Here is an 18,299-nt window from a genome sequence, read left to right as displayed (position 1 = left end):
ATTACATCAGGGGCAGAAAGAATACATGGCCAAGCGAGGATGGTGTGGCAGTGGGGACAGAGGTGAGTCCTGTTCTATTCCCGAAGCCCACGGGAAAGAAGCTCCTTCTATATACCTTATAACAGAGGTATGGAAAGGAAGGAAGAGTTTGGCCAAAGATTGGAGGTTCACAGTTGCTCTTTAATGTTTCTGTTTTGATAATTGGTGTTTCAGAGATAGTCAAAATGGAAATGTGCCAAACCAGGACAGGGGAGTAGGGTAGAGATAAGGCTGAAATGTAGTTAAATGTTTTAAGGAACTCTTAAATGTATTGACATAGCAACCTGGGAATGTTTTTCTAATACAAATTCTGAGAGGGAATTAGACAGTATATATGAAAGGCTTTAAACTCCTAGAAGGATGGGCACTATGCAAATCTAAAGTGTGGGCATTATTAATAACAGTAGTATTAATATATGTCAAGCACTTTGCCCTTCAGAAGACAGGGGTGTTACGAACGCAAGGAAGGGTAGGGGCTAGGATACGCGAGTTCCTGGTGCAGTGGCCTGCCCTGTTCCAGTGGACTCATACCTCCTGACACTTAGCTAATCTCACCGCTTAATTGTGGGTCAGAAACACTTCCCTTTTCTGTTTCTCTTCTCTCCTCCCTCCCTAGCAGGGGGAAGAGTACTCCTCATTTCCCTCTTTTTTCCCTTTCAGATCCATTGGGGAGTTTTGGCTTTTGATGTAGGCCTAACTGCCTAGCAAAGTCAATATGTTCTTGGGTCCTCTGTTTTTCTTCTGCAAAAATGGAACAATAGTGCCTGTCCCTGGTATATGCTCAGAACTAGAACTGTATCATGGGTTGGATTTCAAGGTAGAATAAGTGTTTCCTACTTATCAGTGCAGTTATTTTGGGTAAGCCATTTACCGTCTTTAAGCTGTGGCTGCTCTATTTTTAAAAATAAGTGATAACTAAAAAATAAGCTAAGAGGGTATTTGTGAGGATCAAGTCATGCATACAGAAGTCCTTCAACATCCGTAAAGCTCTGTGCAAATGTTATTATCTTACAGGCAGAGTGGGGTTCCAGTTCACCAGGCAGTTGGAGATACAAGAATATATTACAGTTGATCCTGCTTACAAATGCGAGTTTGGTTGCCTCTGCCAGGGGTTTGCCCCTCTTTAGGAATAGGGTGTTTCATAGAGTTATCTGTTTGTTTATTTTTTTGTGAGCCTGTGAAGTATAAGGTGCTCTCCTGGGCACTGGGCACCACAGTCCTGGCCTCGTGGAACTTAGTCATGCGGGGGAGACAGAAGATAAACAAGTGAACACACAATTAAATTTGTAATTCCAAATTGTGATGTGCTGTGAAGGGAACTGTTCCAGCTGTGGTGGAGAATTTTGGAATGTGGGCTGGAGGGGGCTGCCCTCTGAGGGCTCTCCTAGGATGTGGCTCTCTGAGCCGGAAGGAACCCATGAGACTTCACCAGTCTTTCCTCTCATCCTTGCTTGGAACTCCGCTTGAGTATCCCAGACTCAAGAAAGCTAATCTTATTTTAGAAGAGCTGCTCTGTCGTTGCTTTGTTGCTTCCTGTCTTCTACCCTGCTCTGGGGAGAACACGCCACTTCTTTTGCCCCCTGCTCAGGTCTGGGCCCTGGGATCTGCCACCTCAGTGTCTCCTACCACCTGCGTCTCACCCCCAGCAGCGGAGCGAGACTCCTGATTTAGCAGGGAAGGGCCCTTGCCTATGCCTTCATCATGTAGCAACCAGGCCAGCTTCTGGGGTGCCAGCTCCCAAGCCTGCAGGCTGAGTGAATACCAGAAACAGTCATTTTGGGAGCTGACTAGATTTTTAGCAGGAAGCGAATGGAGCCTGCTTTCTTCCTGTGCATGCCGCCCTGGGAGGACTTGGCACTGCTTTAGGTGGCTCACTCAGTCCCTGCCTTCTGGGTCAGGTGTTCTCCAGGGAGCCAGCCAGAAGCTTGTTGGCAATTTTTTCCTTTCTCAGCTTTAAAAAACTCTACCCTCTGGATAGACCAAGTGATTTCCATGAAATAGAACTGGGAAGTCACATCTCGAGGTGAAGGGTAAAATAAGTGGCAGGTGTTGACGTGATGTTGCTACCCTGGGGGTCTAATGGTCCATTTTGGCTGGCAAAGAGGACGACAGTTGGAAAGGCTGGGTGGTGTAACGAGTTGCACCCTGGGTTGGGAGTCACGATACTTGGACTCTGCTCCCAACCAGATGGTGATTTTAGGCAAATCACTTCACCTCTCTGGTCTCAACTCCCTTATTTGTAAAATGAGGGGGATGGCATAGATGATGTCCCTAGATTTTTCTACATCAAATAATGAGATTTTACATGGCATTTTCAGATACAGTCATTAAAAACAATGCTTACTAGTCTCTGTTCTTCTTTCTTTCCCTCTTTCTTTTTTCCTTCCTTCTCCCTCCCTCCCTCCCTCCCTCCCTCCCTTCCTTCCTTCCTTCCTTCCCCCTTCTCCCCCTTTCTCTCTTTTTCTTTTCTTTCTTTTCTTTCCTCCCTCCCTTCCTTCCTTCCCCCTCCCCCTTTCCCCCTTTCTCTCTTTTTCTTTTCTTTCTTTTCCTTCCTTCCTTCCTCCCTTGCGTCCTTCCGTCCTTCCTTCCTTCCTTCCTTCCTTCCTTCCTTCCTTCCTTCCTTCTCCCTCCCTCCCTTCCTTCCTAGAAGGGCCAGGAAAGAGGCTAATTCTCTGCTGGTGAGATAACACGTGATTTCATAGTTCCTGTAGATTGGTCGCTTAAATTCTTTGTGACCGATGGGTAGTTTCTACAGATCTGAAAGACCCTACCCCACCCCCACCCCCTACACTGGCCTCTGGCCCCTTCCTCATTGGTAGGTTCAAGAAAGTGATTCAGTTGTTCCTCCTATCACCAGTGGGCAAGGAAGAGGAGGGGAGGTCCGGTGTTGGGTGGACAGGCCAGACTGGCACAGAGAATTGGAGTTGTTGGCCTGACATCACCCCCTTGGTATACTGCCAGTCCTGTCCCACTCCGTGTGCCCTCCTGGAATGTGTCACTCCAGGCTTCCCTGCCAGCCTGGAGGGTGGGAGGAGAGGGAGGTCAGTGTACTTGTGTTGCTTCCTCCTTTGACATATGTTCACATTCACGACTCTGGCTCTCCCACAGCCCCGGCCTACACTGGGCTCTGGTCATGCTGTTCTGTTGCTCTTCCCTTCATCTCCGGAGTGTGGGGAGGTATTAAGAGCTTTCTACTAGGTGCATTTGTTCCCTTAATCCTGCCCAGATTTCTACAAATAGTCTCATGTGGGGTGAATTCTATTCCTTTTCAGGACATGCAAAGAGGACATGCAAAGCAACCAGGAGTTAAGATTATATTTATCTGTGGTTTTCAGTCGTGCCTGAACATTAGAATCTCCTGGAGAGTTTAAACAAACACTGTGCTTGGACCCTATCCCTAGGGATTAAGATTTAATCAGTCCAGAGTGGGGCCTGGGATTGATATTTTTTCAAAGTCTCTAATTTGCAGCCTGAATTTGAAACAACCCCTACCACTGATAGATTCATTGTTGGGGCTGGGGAAAATACGTCTTTTTTCTGAGAATCAGGGTCATTCATTTCCACCCATTCTTTTTTTTCTTTTAAGGGTTTTCTGATACAAAATTTCATTTATACACAAAAGTGGAGAGAGCAGAATAATGAATATGCACGTACCCGTCACTCAAATTGAACAGTTGTCAACTCATGGCCTGTCCAATGTAGTTGTACACTTTTATACATTGACCGGCAACATATGAACATTCTGGTGTCTCTGTATCCTTACCAACATTTGCTGTCGTCAGTCTTTTAATTTTCGTCGTTCTAGTTGGAATGGAGTGATATTGTGGTTTTAATTTTCACTTCCCTGATGTCTAATGATATTGATTACCTTTTTATGTGTTTATTGGCCATTGTGTGTGTGTGTGTGTGTCTTCATTTAAAAGTGTCTTCACGTATTTTGCACATTTTAAATTCAGTCTTTCATCTTTTTATTGTTGATTTATAGAAGATATTTGCATTTACCGAATGCAAGTTTTGTGGGGTGTTTTGATTTTTGTTTGTTGGTTACATATGTATGCTGAAAATAGTTTTTCTCAGTTGGTGACTTGTCTTCTTTTTCTTAGTGGTACCTTTTGATGAACAGACATTTTTAATTTTGATGAGATCTAATTTATCAATTTCTTTCTTTCATGGCATGTGATTTTTGTGTCTGGTCCAGGAAGATTTTGCCAACCCTGAACCATGAAGATATTTTTCTATGAAATCTTCTAGAAGTATTAGGGTTCTGTGCTTTGCTTTTAGGTCTCTGATCCATCTTAGGTTAATTTTTGTGTGTGAGTGAGACTGAGTTCATGTTCATTTTTTCTTCTCTAGATACCTATTTGTTCCAGCAACATTTGTAAAAAAGATCATTTTCACCCTTTAAATTGACTTGGTAAAATCAATTTGTTGTAATCAATTTGTTTTATGTTGTGTGCCTATTTCTGGACTCCCTGTTCTGTTCCATTTTATCTATTTGTTCTTATTCATTACCATACTCTTGATTAATACAGCTTTATAGTTAAGTCTTGAAATCAGGTGGTACAAAGCCTACTTTATTCTTCTTTTTCAAAATTATTTGAATATTATAGATTCATTGAATTTTCTTGTAGATATTTAGAATCATATTGTCTATTTTTTTAAAGTCACTTGTTGGCATTTTTTGATATAACATTTAATTTATATATCAATTTAAGGAGCCTGGACATCTTAACAATATTGATCCTTTTATTACATGAGGTTGACATATTTCTCCATTTGTTTAGATCTCTTAAAATTTCTCAGAAATATCTTATAGTTTTTAGTGCAGGGATCTTGCATGTATTTCACTAGATTTATTTCAAAGTGTATGATATTGTTACTGCTTTGAACGTTAAACAATTTTGTTATAATTCTTTGTTGTGGTATGTAGAAAATTCTAGTTTCTGATAATTCCAACATAATTACTCACTTGCATTATCTCACAACAGTCTCAACACACAAATACCAAAACTATAACTAATAGTATAATTATTGAAATTGATTTAAGCATCTTTTCAGTTCCCTTTTGTACTGATGTAGGTACAACTATGAGTTGGCAGCCTGTTTTAATCAATAAAGTTTTATTGGAACACAGCCATGCTCATTCCCTTACATATTGTCTATAGCTGCTTTCTCACTGTATCTGCAGAGTTGAGTAGATGCAAGAGAGACTATATGATTCAAAAACCTAAAATATTTACTATTCGTTTCTTTAAGAAAAAGTTTGCTGATCCCTGGCCTAAACAGGATTTCTCAACGAGGGCAATATTGACATTTGGAGCAGATAATTATTGCCGTGCAGAGCTGTCCTGTGTATTACACAATGTTTACCAGCATTTCTGGCCTCTGATTACTAGATACCATATCAATTCTCACCCCTTGTGATAATCAAAAATGTCTCCAGACATTGCCAAATGTCTCCTGGAGTCAAAATTGCTGAGTTGTTGAGAACCAGTGCCCTAAGGTATATCCCACTAGGATATAGGGATAAACTATCAAATTACTGTATTATAAAGGTTTTTGAATCACTTCCTTTTTGTGTGATTATGTCATCAAGCTGATACATACTTAAATCCATTTGGTTAATTTTGCTTTTGAATTTTAGCTTTGCTTTGAAATTTAATTTGTTTTATAATTATATGAAGTATATACATGGTTCCAAAGTCAAATCTATAAAACAAGATATAATTGCAGCTTTTAATTCTGTACCTTCCACTCCGCTCTTTACTTATTGCTGTAAGTAATCAAGAAGAATAAGTTTTCTTTATCTCTCAACTGTATGTTTCTTTCTTTCTCCTTCTTTTTAAATATAAAAAAGGGCTATTCACCAGGATAAGGAAGAGGATGGACATATTATCCAGGGCACATCAATACGACAAATACCACGCTAGAATGTGTGTGTGCGTGTGCATGATTGTGTCTGAATGATTTCCTTCTAGACTACTTTAGGTGCCTTCCTCATTTGTCAGCTATTGTCTGTATCACTTAGGGTTCAAGTAGGAAGCAGATACCATACTAATGGGGTCCTTTTACTTTAGCAAAAAGGACTATTTATAATGGTGTGGGCAGGGTTAAGGGAAACCAGTAAGGGGTGGTGCATCATTCCAGAGCTAGGAGGTGAGGAGCCATTCTATCCCTTGGCATGAGCAGCAAGGGTGGAGTGGTACTGGGAACCCAGAGAGAATGGCTTTATGGAGAGGGCTGCCATTGTTAGAGGTGTGAACCCAGCTCAGCTGACCTAGTGGGGAGGGAGCTAGGTGATTTTAAAATCTGATTTTACTTTCTTCTTTCCTTCTAGTATCCAGTTGGTACTTCTGAATGTCTGGATCTAATTAATGCCAAGGGCAAGCAAATGTACTAATGCAGTCCATAATTGTCTACCTCCCACAGCAAAGAGTTGAGGAACATAGGTAGAGAGCAGATTTGAAGGGTTAAAGGGGAAATAACCAGCCCATTGCTTGTTTACCTACTTGTATGGAGGAAGGGAATCAGCATCCATGGAACAGTAACCATCCTCTAGGCTCTGTGCGAGACACTTACACCATTCCTGTAACACTCCTTGTTCCTATCCCTCAGAGGAAGAAACACTCAATGACTTACCCCAGGCCAGAAGTGGGATTCAAAATCTGTGCTGGCTCATTTCAAAGTCCTTACTCTGTGCATTACACCATGATGACCCTAGTAATATGTGTTTCTTGTGCCCAGGGACACAAACAAAAAAGTAGAACTTCTGTGCTGTCTTGCGTGAACATTCTTTCCTGCAGTAGAGAATAGAAAAATAGGGAAGAGGTGGTTAAATCAAGGAGGTTGTCTTCTCTGGATCGGAGGAGAGCATGGGGCTATTTGCAAAAATGGGGAGCTAGAGAGCAAAGGCGATTCAGTGGCTATCAGTGGTTAGCGTGTCCATCCCAATCTGTGTCTTTGGTAAGTGTATCCTTTACTGGGCCCCTTCTCATGGGTTCTTACTTGGCATTCACGAGCCTTGGAGATCCATGGATGAAATTATATTTCAATATAATTGGTCCCTTTGTGATACAGTGTACTTTATTTGTGCATTTATAGATTTTACTGACTGATATAAACATCCCACCATGCAAAAGATTAAGAACCTCTGTGTGACAAAGAATTCAACATTGGTTAGTCATAGAGGTCTTTAGTTTTAATGAGAATATGATTTGAATTCCCACATCCCTTACATCAGCCAGGAGAGGCACTACGTGTGGCGCCCCACCTCACTGTTCTAAGTGGGCAAGGAAAAGACAATGCTTTCATTAAGTAGAGACCAAAGAAGCAAGCATGCCAAGAAATATTTCATTGAGAAACATTTATTGTAATAAGTGATAAAAAACAAGCGAGGGGAAGTAGCTATATAGTTTCCCCTCCTTTTCTCTGCCCGGATATTAGATCTTGCTTTATATTCTTACTTCATTTTGAAAGGCAGGTTGTTGTTCTTGGCAGACACAGTTGAGGTGAGATGAGATTGGAAGACTCAAGACCTTGCTGACCCTATGCGTGTGTTAAACCATAGAAGGACTAATCACAGAGACAGAGGTAGAAGGCACATGGGAGTCCCTGAGATTCAACCTCCTACCTAATGAAGGACTTTCTTCCATAACTTGGGTGACAGCTGGTCATCTGGCCTCTGCATGACATGTCAGAGATGGAGCACTCAAAGACCCTACAAGACCCAACATAATGAAATAGTAGCAATACCACCAAATGAAATAATTTCATTTATTGAGTGCTTACTGTATGCTGGGCACTGTGCCAAGCACTTTAAATGCATCTCATTTAATGAGGTTAATTTAAATGCACTTAAATGGTCTCATTTAGTTCTTAAAATGACTCTATGGGATTGGTGGTGCTAGTTTCATTTCACAGGTAGTTGAACTGAGGCTTAGTGATTTGCCCGCACGGCTACTGTCACAGGTATGAATGTATGCATATATGTTTGTGTTTGTATGAGCATGTGTGTTTGCATGTAAAATAAATATGCAGTGCTCTACTACTTCTCCCACAAGAACAGGCCCAGCACGCACTGCTGCAGATCTGATAGGACATTAGCATGGGTGTCCCCACCAGGCCAATCGTTTGGTGACTTTTTAAACTTGTTTGGAATTTTCGGGGCGCCTGGGTGGCTCGGTCGTTAAGCGTCTGCCTTCGGCTACGGTCATGGTCCCTGGGTTCCTGGGATCGAGCCCCGCATCGGGCTCCCTGCTCGACGGGAAGCCTGCTTCTCCCTCTCCCACTCCCCCGTGCTTGTGTTCCCTTTCTCGCTGTGTCTCTGTCAAATAAATAAATAAAATCTTAAAACAAAAAAAAAAACTTGTTTGGAATTTTCTAGAAATCATATTTTTTTCTCCCAGATAACTTATTGGGAAGTTAATGAATATATTTATTCTTATCTACCATCTTTCTTTAACTCATGTTGATTTAGTATGAATCCAAGGATGTGTCTTGGAGATTATGACCTCAAATGCTGCTTGGTTTGATTTGCCTCTTAATTCAGCACCAGTGGCAAATTTCAGAGCCTGTAGGTGGGATATTTCTAAGTAGGAGATTTCCTCCTGGTATTTTTTCCTTCAGCAGCTGACTTGAAGGTGAATGGCATTGTCGATGAAAAGAGGGGTCCTCTTTCCAGAGAGAGATTTTCTCCTCTGTAAAGTGATACAAGCAGGTTCAATAGTACCTAATAGCCTCCTTTCTGGCTATGACCTCGTGTGAATCCATGAATCTGAACGTGAAAATGTTAACTTGGCGATACTAGAGAACACAGCACTGCTTGGCTTGCAGAATAATGGAGAAATTTTATCATAGATACAATTACTTTTATCGGATTAACTTAATTACTTATCATTGCTAAATAAAAATGAAACTGTTGTTTTCCCTCAAGGCTGAATGGCTGAACACTTGACTAGTGCCAAATTCCTGTTAAAGAAGGTACTTTGTAATTTTTAGTGTGACCGCTGGATGGCACAATCGCTTCACACTGTTAGTAAAAAACGACCCTGCATTTTCAGGTGAAGTGGGTCTGCAAGAGGTTGCTGAACCTGCTGCTCAGTGAGGAGAATACACAATGGTATGGCTGGAAAGGACTGCTGGAATTGTCTGGTTCAATGCGTTTTATTTTATTTTATTTTATTTTAATTGCACAAATGATATATAAATACATTTTAATTGTAAAGGTTTTATATATGTCCCATTTCCCTTTCTGCTCACTTTTCATCTGGTATGTTCATTCCCCACCCCTAGAGAAAACCTGTTGTTAACCCTTTGGGGTATTTCTGTAAGGTCCTTCCTATGCACGGATACACACGTATATGTACACATACATGCTTCTTAATAAACATCCACAGTCTCCTCATATTATAAATGAAGAAAGACACAGTTTAGAGTTTGGAGCCAGTATTGTCTTATGGGAAAAGCCTGTGGTTTGGAGTCCTACAGTCTCCATTATTGGGTGCTCATCTGAGCCTCATTTCCCTCATCTTGTGAACTGTTCAGGTGTCCTAAATAAGATGAATACATGCACATGGCGCCCAGCTCAGCGGGCCTGGCCATACGTGTTAGTTTCCTTTCCTATCACTCTTTGCTAAGTTCACACAACTGATCAGTGGAAGAGCACAGTTCTCTTCATCCTGTGCCTCCGAGGAACCTTTAGGAGATGTGAATACACATGTACACGCATAATCTTATGCAAATTCTAGCTTAATGACCCAGTGACCCATAAGTATGAATCCTGCTGTTGCCAAAGCCTTTGCTGGCCACTGTGTGCCTTGCTTCTGTCCAAGTTCAGGGATGAGCTGTATTTGAGGGCTGGAGGGAAAAGCCAGTGTGCAAAGTGGCACAGGAACTCAGAAAAGCTCAGTTGACTGGGGCTCAAGTTCAGATTCAGCTTAACTTGGTCAACCTGTGCAAAACTCCTATGTCCTCTGTACCCAAGTTTCTTTGTCTGTAAAACCAGAAAGATGAATAGTGAGAAGATAAATAAGCCATGGAGCTCATGATGCTTTTCTTTTTGCATTGTTTTCCGGAAAGCTCAGAGCCAAATTGCATGTGAATTGAGACCACTTTTCTTGTCCCTGGGTTTCGGGGGTAAGTGTCTCCCATCTCATGGTTTTATGTTGGTTATTAGTGTAATGGTGTGGATTGTGGATCTGTGAAGGTGGTGGTGAGAAGATAGGCTGCATCGCTTGCCGATCCAGGCATGTGAGGGCTTCAGGCACTGCACTTGGGCATACTATAGGTGGGAAAGAATTCTGACCCTTTTTCCCATGCCCCACTCTCAGTTTTCCATAACCATCCCTATATTTCCTTTGACCATTTTAGAAAATACTTTCGGAAATGTATTTGAAAATAGTTATTTAAAAATAAGATCTCAAAGTCTCTGAGGCTTGATGGAAAAGCAGAAGGCACACGTGGACATTAGTTGAATGGTGTTTTACAAAAACAACATGACCTTAAAAACATTTAAAAAAACAAAACAAAGCCCAGAGTAACCGCTTCTTTGTTTCAGTTAAGAAACCTCTTTCCTGAAATACAAAGCCGGCTTTAGAGGAAGCTAGATGGCAGGCAGCAAAGGTCTTAAGGGCAGGCTAGGGGCTTTGCAGGTTGATGGATTTGTTCTGTCGTTGGGTAGATCAATCCCCATCAGATCCTTCCTTGTCCCTGTCTGGTTCTGCGCTGCTCACTGAGTGATAGTTCTTTTCTTCTTTTCCCTGTGGATGTGGATCTTACTTATGGCCACCATACGGTTTTCCTCAGGAGGAGAAAGGGGCCATAGAACTCACCTTGGAGATCATAACTGCATTGTTGCCACCTTGCTCTGCTGCTGCCCACGAAATGGGAACTGACTCTCCCCTGGCTCCTATCCTGCCTAAAGTGACCGAAGAATCTAACGGGGTTCCTAGGGTAGAGACCTGGAACTCCCTTGAGGGGATTATCTTAGGGACTCCCTGGTCCATGTTGTTATGACTCCTGGATGGTGCTTCCTGAGATACAGAGGGATCAATTTTCCAATTAAGAAGAGAGGATGAAGAAACAGACTTCAGAGCACCATCTTTCAGTCACGCTTCAAAGCAGCCCCATTACTGTCCATTCTGGACTTAGCTTAGCAAGAATGACCACTGTCCCTTTGGCAGGTTTTCTCCCACTCCCAGGCAGGTGAAGCGGGGAAGCAGCTGAGGCTTTGGATTTTAAACATGTCTCCTGTCATGATATAAATGCCAATGAGAAGGAAATAGATGAGTTGTGGCACAGTGGAGCTATGGAAGGACTCCACATCCCAGCAGAAGGGATGGGAAGTGAGTTTTGGCAGAGTGTCCCTTGAAGGAGCTTAAATGAATGACTTCTTTTTCTTTTCCAAAGTTAGATGCAGGCACAGTCTGTAGTCAAGGTTATGAGCTGCGCTACTAGTAATTCCATCTGAATAGAAGTTCTTCTCCTTTCTGCGTGAATTGCCATTGACAGTGTTTGAGCATCTTCCTTGCCAGTGATCTCCCATCAGAGAGTCTTGTCTCTGAGTAGAACTGTACCTGAGCCACTCAGGTAAAAGCTGCCCAGAATCAAGCAGAAAAAAGCCTGCTAGCAACAGCCCTGTTTAAATGATTGCTATCTTGCCTCTGCAGGAAACTGGGCAGATTTAAAAAAATGCAAAGTCAGCTGTGTTGATGCAGTGCTGAGAACTGATTAAGAAGGCTTTGCTATTCAGTTCTCTTTAAATGAAATGATTTTCAAAATCCTAACAGTTTGGATGCCAAAGGAGAGGGAAGAAAGCCCAAGCTGAAGGGAAAAAAAAAATCACTTTCCAAACTAAGGGGCTATTTTCACAATGAGAGGAAAAATCAGTTTTGAGCTGCTGTAGTGGGGACAGAGGCCGTGGTGCTGCCGATCTGGGCCTCAGGGCCTGTCTGCAAAGTGTGCCGAGGACCCTGTCACTTGGAAAGAGGCTGCTGACCCAGCTGGCCTTTGGCTTGGCCCAAGCTGTGAATCCTACAACAGGCCTTCCTGACTCCGGGCCTCAAACCTCCTTTTCCTTAGAGGACTTTAGAAGAACTTCAATTATTAATTCTTTCTGGGCTCCTTTGAGATGTCAATCTTCTCCTTGCCTCTCGCCAGTTTTACAACCCAGGAGTGTCTTTCTCTGGGATCTGGGAGCATCCCTTTGAAATAGAGTCATCAGGAAAGCTAGTGCCCCATCCCCCATTCTCTTTGGGCAGGTAGGAGTCTAACTTCCATAAGCACCAATTAGCAAACACACATGGCGTACTCTCATTGACCAGTCTCTCCCCTAATTTCCTCCAGTAGTTTTCCATCAGCTTACTCCAACACTTAACAGCTCTCCCACCTTGCCTTTTGTTCAATCTCTCCCCCGCATTGAGAGAGTCTTAAATAAAGTCTTTGCCAGTTTCTCTGTGTGGTGTAATTTTTCTTTGACACTGCTCAATCCAAATCCTCTTTCTGAGACTCTGGAATCATGCCCCGCAATGTGGAGCAACCTCTTCTTCCCAGATGGGACCACCCTAGAAGATGCCTGCCCCTACCCTGCTTTACTTCTGGACTGGAAGAACCACCTCTGGCCCCTCCCTCCATCTATAATTCTGGAAATGCTCACATCAGCAATCCTTAAAAGAGAGTATACACGGAAAGGGAAGGCAGGGGCCATCCATCCCCATTTCTTGGCTACTCCTTGGGTCTGATCTCTTTTTCCACAAGGTTCTCTCTATTTTGCAATTTTAGAAGACTACGTTTTTATTTCTTGGGTGGGGAATAATCTGAAAGTGCTGTGCACAGCTGTGAGAGGGAACATCTCTTGAGCAGCTACATTGGGGTTCCAGGAGTGAATGTCTCGATGGCTTTCCTTTGAGAAATGGGTGGTCATCTGGGTGGAGATGATCCATCTAAGTGTGCTGCTTACAGCCTGGACTCTGGAGTCCAATTGCCTGGACTGATTCTCACCTCCGCTGCTTGATGTGTGACCCTGGGTAAGTTGCCCAAGCCTCTCCCTGTGCCTCAGTTTCCTCAACCTGTAAAATGGGGGCTACTCATAAGGTGGTCATGAGGATGACATGCTTACATGTAAAATGCCTAGTGCAGTGCCTGGCTTGGAGTAGGCATCCAATAAATGCTTAGTCATAATCATCATCATAATACATGCATCGTTTTCCTGGAAGGATGCACATACAGTTGTTAACAAAGTAACCTTTGAGGAGAAACAGAGTAGGGAGGGAGATATTTCCTTTTGATTTTGTACTTCCTTGTACTGTTTCAACTTTTTACCCCAATGCTGCTTTTATTTAAAGATTTTAATTAAGTAAACATTTTTTCTCTCTGGTGATTAAGTGAGATAGGCTGTTGATAGCATGGGAGGAAATGCTCGTCTAGAAAGAACGTTTTAATAGATCTTTGCCATTTCAGAGGAGAATTTAGTCTTGAAGAGCCCATTTTTAAAAATGAAAAATAAACATGTGAAACCAAGCTACCTATTGCATAATTCCTCCTCCTATGTCCTTTTGATTTGATTGAGTTAAACTTACCTGGTGATCCAAAAGCATCACTGGTGAGAAAACACTGTTTCAGAGATGACCTGCTCTGCAGGGTGGCACCATGACATCTTTTGGGGGTGGAACAAAATGTATTGTTTTCATCCTGATAGCAGAATATCTTTCTGAGATTTGCCTTTGTTTAGAAAAATTCACTGCTAGCTTCTTTAGGTATGTGGGGATGTTCCTGCTCCCCTGTTTTCCTGCCCCTATTGGCTGAGTCCAAGACCAAGAGAACGCTGACTTTCTCGAAGAATCTGAGAGCAGTTTTAGATTCCCTTGGGCAGCTGAGAAATGAGGGGATGAGGAGCTCAGAGATGGAGAAGGCAAGAAAGTTGACCAGGGAGAGGTTCTTGTAGGAAGGATCAAGGGGATCTTTAGAACAAGGGTGCCTTTGATTTTAAGGTATCTGCTGGGCATTAGTATCCCCCACATCCACTGCTCCACATAACTGCTCTTGTGTCACAGTTTTGGGGAAATGAAAGAAAGAGACAGGGGTGGGGGTGGGGGAGATGAGTAGAAGAGGATAGCATCAAGGGGTCTGACTTGACTAAGATCATTATTTAGGGGACACAAGAAGTCGAAGCTAGAGGAAGAAAATGTAGCCTGTCTGAGAGATACTGGGATGTTGGGCTTCCCATTATGAGGCACTGGGAGGCTCTAGCCATTTCCTCTGTTAGCGTGGCAGCGACTTCTAATTGTCCCCTAATATCTCTTCTTGCTTTTTGTCTAAGACTCCCGTGGTTTCATCAAGGTACATGACTGCCTCGCTAGAGACTACATTTGCTTTGCAGCCAGATGTGTCCTTTTGACCATGCATCTTGCCAGTGGAAGGTGAACAAAATGTGCAGTGTGAGTAGTTGCCATTTTCCTTTCTTGATGGGAAATGAATTATCTCTCATCTCCTCTCTTCCTCCTTTTCCATGGGCTAGAACATGGACGTAGCAATAAGTCTAGTTTGACCACAAAGATAAGGACAACTCTTAGAAGGCTCTTCACACACAGGTTGCAGAGCTTTAACCTTAGAGTTTCTGATTCAGTAGATTTGGGTTTGGGCATGAGAATTTGCATTTTCAACCAGTTCTTGTGTGATGCTGGTGCTGCTGGTCCAGGGACCACAGGTGATGGCACAACAACGAAGTAGAGGAGCCTGGGTTCCCAGATGCTCTTGTGGAGCAGAGACATCTAACGCTGGGTCGTCCCTGGACTGTTACTAGAAAAGTGGAGTAAACGTCTGTCTTGTTGGAGCCATGGTGTTTTTGAATCTTTCTCTTTTTTTTAAGAGCAATTGAACCTGGGGGCGCCTGGGTGGCTCAGTTGGTTAAGCATCTGCCTTCAGCTTGGGTCATGGTCCCAGGGTCCTGGCATCGAGTCCCTTGTCGGGCTCCCTGCTCAGCAGGGAGCATGCTTCTCCCTCTCCCCCCCACCCAACTCTCAAATACATAAATAAAATCTTAAAAAAAAATAGCGGTTGAATCTGTATCTTACTTAATACAAATATTACAGGTGAGGGTTACACAGGTAAGGTTAGAGGACTTGGGGACTCCTGGGTAGCTGGCTCTTAGGCTCGACATGGTTGATTTTTATTTGGAAAAATAATAAAACAAAGGCAATTACTTGTTTAATAACATAATGACTTCTTTTATGAGAGTATCACAAGTAGTCAGTGGACTGAAAACATTCTCTCCACATCTGCATCATTGCTTCTTTTCTTGCTTTGGGAAAGCTCTAAAAACTTGGGATGCCTTTGTGTTCTCATTTGTGGTTTCAGTGCTGTTGTTCAGAGATGGATACTTTGGGCATTGTCTTAGAAATCATTGGAAATTCAAATATTTCCTATTATGTGCTTATTAATATAAACAAAAAGGTAATGATAACAATAATAAATATTTTCTGAATCCTTACTAGGTACCAGGTACTATGTCCTTTATATGCATTATGCCATCTGTTCTTACACTAACCCTGTGAGGAACTGTTACTATTATCTCTATTTTGCAGATGAAATTGAGTCTTGGAGGGCTCAAGTAACAGGTCAAGATTCCATTCCAGGTCTGCCAGATACTAAAGCCCATGACCTTCGCCTTGGAAATATTCTCTCCCTCCCTGGTAGATGACCCACTCTGAGATCATTTTCAGGCTCGGTCCATTGAATTTAACATTTGGCTGTTTTTTTAGTGTGTATGTATTTTCAAATGCAAATGTTGTTTTTTCCTTTGAGCAGTCAGGCCTACCGTGCACCATCTAGACTGCTGTGCTCTGGCTCTAGGAACCTGCTGTGGGGACTGTTTGTTGGAAAGAGAAAGGGGCACAGAGTTTAAAAGGTGAAGGTGACAGATGGCTTTGGGTTGCCTAGATTTAAGGCTGTGAGAATTAACTACCATGCAAGATGTTGGATTCCAATACAGTGTTGGGATTTAGTAAGTAATCACCTATCTGTGGGGACAACTATGAGGGAGCCCATCTGGCAGCAGTCCAGGCAGGGACCATGGTAATTTTCTAAGTTATGTGCGCTGGAGCAATGTCAAACCCTAACAAACCCAGGCTAGCGTGAGTGGGAAGCATTAACCACCATTAGAACAAATCTAAACATCCCTGCAGAGGCCCCTCTTGGTTCTGGGCCTCTGGCTGCTTTTTACAATCAATTTTCTCCCCAACCTCCTGTCTTTCCTTTAAAATTTCCTTTTTCTGGTTCTCATTCTTTTCCTTCATCTATCTATATCAGAGCAGAACGGTTTTTGAATTAATTAATCAGCAGTTAATTAATCCCATTCTCACTTTGATGGGATTATTAGGATCAAGCAATGCCCAGAGCAGAATGTGTCTTGAATTCTACACAGACCCTGGAAATGACTACATTTTTACGTGAATTCAAAACTGTGTGAACCACTGTTCCTAAATGTGCCGATTAATCATTTGTAATAAACTGTAGGCCCATAGCACCCAGTCTTTGACTTAGTTATATTCTCTCTGTATTTTTCAAGGCTTTAGTTTAAGGATCAGTAAACATCTTCTGTAAAGGGCCAGATAGTAAAATTTTTGGTTTGTAGACCATAGGGCCTCTGTTGCAACTACTCACTTTGGTGTTGTAGTAAAAGCAGCTACGGACAATATGTAAATAAATGATTGTGATTGTGTTCCAATAAAACTTTATTTATTTATTTATTTTTTAAAAGATTTTATTTATTTATTTGACAGAGAGACACAGGGAGAGAGGGAACACAAGCAGGGGGAGTGGGAGAGGGAGAAGCAGGCCTCCCACGGAGCAGGGAGCCCGATGCGGGGCTCGATCCCAGGACCCTGGGATCATGACCTGAGCCGAAGGCAGATGCTTAACCGACTGAGCTACCTAGGTGCCCCCCAATAAAACTTTGTATACAAAAACAAGTGGTGGGGGCGCCTGGGTGGCTCAGTTGGTTAAGCGACTGCCTTTGGCTCAGGTCATGATCCTGGAGTCCCGGGATCGAGTCCCACATCGGGCTCCCTGCTCAGCAGGGAGTCTGCTTCTCCCTCTGACCCTCCCCCCTCTCATGTGCTCTCTCTCTCCTCTTATCCTCTCTCTCAAATAAATAAATAAAATCTTTAAAAAAAAAAAACAAGTGGTGGGTTGGATTTGGTCCATGGGCTATAGTTTGCCTACCCGTGATTTAGTTGAAGATAACAATTTACTCAGTCAGCTGCTGAGAAAAAAGTAGGAGGAGGAAGTAGTTGAAACCATGGTTTATAGTATGAACATTCCAAGCTATCTTGGCATTATGGCTCCTGCTCAAAACAACAAGATTAAATATGGTAGAGATAATAGAAAATTATGAATTTTGGGTTCAAAATATGACCTTGAATATATAGGACGGGGGTAAACTTGCTGAGAGAGAATTTGTATGGAGAAGACCTGAGTCTTACTTTTCCTTAAAGAGGAAGAGTCTGGGAAGCCTTGCCTGTGAACAAAGATGGCCATCGTGGGTTGGGTTGCAGGTTGACTGGGTGTAGATCAGTGATGTTTGCTGGTCAGATCTCTCCTGGAGTGTGGTGTGCAGTCTGGACATCTTATTTTGAGAGTGCGTTGACAAAGTACATCTCAAGAAGGGAGACCTAGACGGTGAGGAGCCAGGACACCATTTTCTGTGAGGAATCATGAACTGAGCTGCATATCTTTAGGGAAGAGAGGACCAAACTGAGGATTGTCATTGTCTTCATTTATCTGTCACAAAGGGAGTAGGACTTGTATGTGGCTTAACGGCCACGACACTTGCACAATTAGTACTTGACTGAACAATGTACAGAGAGGTTACAAGAAGGGGAGTCAGGCCTGGGATGGGATAAACTTGCTAACAGTGAGAGTTGTCTGTCAATGGAATGGCTGCTTTGGTTACTTCTGAGCACCAGGAGAGTTCCAAGTGCTAAAGTCACTGGGATGCAGTAACATTTCCTTCTGCAGGAGGGAGACCGATTTTTTAATACTCTTAACAAAATGGCCTTTAAATAAAGATAAAAAGAGTGAGGCCAGATGGGTTATTTTTATTGTTTGTAAAGTCCAATAGAAATATTCTCTGTAGACTACAGTGTCTTTGACTGAGCTGGCATTCAGGTATCAAGGAGGATAATAAACACTATTTTCAACAAATTGCTTGTATCATTCAATAGGGAAGAGGGAGAGATAATAATGTGGTACTTATAAGTTTGTCA

Source organism: Phoca vitulina, unplaced genomic scaffold (assembly GCF_004348235.1).
Source record: "Phoca vitulina isolate PV1807 unplaced genomic scaffold, GSC_HSeal_1.0 scaffold12, whole genome shotgun sequence".
Lineage (NCBI taxonomy): Eukaryota > Metazoa > Chordata > Mammalia > Carnivora > Phocidae > Phoca > Phoca vitulina.
This window is presented reverse-complemented; position numbering follows the sequence as displayed.